We start from the raw sequence: 1,681 nt of genomic DNA on the forward strand, positions 1-1,681 counted from the left end.
CCGGGGTGAACAGCTCCTGTTCTCCCAAAGCATGGACACCATATACTAAGCTGGGTGTGAAGAAAGCGCTAACTTCTCTCTCTCTTCGTTTTAGGCCCCGGGTCCCTGAGAATCAGCGCTGGGATTTGAGTCAGTTTGGGTTGTTCTCTTCAGTTCTGGATGCAGACAATGGAGTCAGTAGAGGCAAGGTTCCAGACTAGATGATGCCAACAGCCCAGGAGAGAAGCCCAGAGAAGCCATGGAGCTGGGATGGAGAAGAGTAGGAAAGGATTGTACCTGGAACGTGGTGGAACCATGCTAGGTAGGTACTGAATTAAAGAGTGAACCTCATTCTCCTCCTCTTCCTGGAGCCTGAGGAGGTATAGTGAGGGAGAGGGGGAGGGAGAGATGTTTGTTCTTGCTATATAAACGGAACTGGGGTTCCGGAGACCCCTAAAATTAGGGGAACACCATCAGCAGAGGCCTGAGGCAACGGTAAAGATAAGACATTTCCGGAGGCTTGACGAACTGGGGTGGGGGGAGGGTGAAACTGGGGGTGGGGGCCTTGGCCCCTCTCCCACTACCACCTCCCCATTCCAGCTCTCTTCAGGAGACGCGAGGAGAGACTTTCCTCGAGATTTTAAGGTGGGGGGCTTTGGAACCGGTGCACTGGGCTTGGAAGGGAGAGCGGGGGGAGGCACGGTGAGAAGGAGGTGGAAGAAGGCGCTGGCCAGGCCGCAGGTCCAAGTGCCAGGAACCTTGGGCTCAGGGCCACTGTAACCACGAGCCCTTTGCCCACCACCCTCCTGGGACCCGATGCCTCCAAAGCCGCCTTCCAGGGCTTCCCTCCTGGCCCTCCGCCCCGCCCCCGCACCCCCATGGTCCGCAGCCCTCGTCTGCTGAGCCCCCCAGGGGCTCTGTCGGGGGCTCCGCGGCGCAGGGCTCCACCTGCCTCACCAGCAGCCCCGGAGCATCTCGCTGCATCTCCGTAGCCCTGCAGTGCGTCTGCGGACGGTGGCGGACCTGGAGGAGCCCCTTGGGGTGCCACAGCCTGAGGGCCTCCAGCAGAACGGCAGGCCCAAGCTTCCCAGGCTCAGAGCTATCTCCTCCAGCCTCCAGCGGCAGCATCTGAAGCGGCATTTCCAACACACAACAGCTGGCCGGTCCAGAGAGGGCCTGGCCAAAGGCCCGGCTCGGCCAGCTGCCCGCCCAGCCTAACTCAGACTCGGGTGAACATCTGAACTCAGAACAAACGTTCAGAATATAAGATCAGGAAGCAGGGACCTAGCAGTCAAGAAGGGGAGCTTGTGGCGGCCCTCCCAGCCCTGTCCCCACCCCTCCCCTCACTGTGGGATATGCCCAGGCCCAGGCCATTGCCTACTGGGGGCTGTCAGCAACTTTGGGACCTGGTACCAGCAGCAGCATCCCCATGATACTCTGGTAGCACCCCAGATGATGTGAGTCTGACAAGATGGGGTACTCCATGTCGCCCCTATAGCTCTGGATCCAGCTCACCCATTCCTCTCCCAGTCCTTGGAGGAAAATCGCTCCAGAGAGGGAGATTTGGAATGAAAATGGACACGTTTTAACTCACCCTCACTACACAACCCACCCCCCTCCCCAAACAGATCTGAAGCTGAACACCATTCCCTTCCCTCTCCAGTTGGGTTGGGTCACCTCCTTCCAAATGGACAAACAAATG

At 58.9% G+C, this 1,681-nt stretch overlaps 1 pseudogene; it reads left to right on the plus strand.

The window, feature by feature from the left end:
* The first annotated feature begins 249 nt into the window (after positions 1 to 249).
* On the plus strand, positions 250 to 1,440 carry LOC138172094 (homeobox protein DLX-4-like; annotated as a pseudogene).
* Positions 1,441 to 1,681: the final 241 nt, after the last annotated feature.

Source organism: Petaurus breviceps, unplaced genomic scaffold (assembly GCF_028583685.1).
Source record: "Petaurus breviceps papuanus isolate PSGF00001 unplaced genomic scaffold, PetGlider_PUasm1.0 490, whole genome shotgun sequence".
NCBI classification, from domain to species: Eukaryota; Metazoa; Chordata; class Mammalia; order Diprotodontia; family Petauridae; genus Petaurus; species Petaurus breviceps.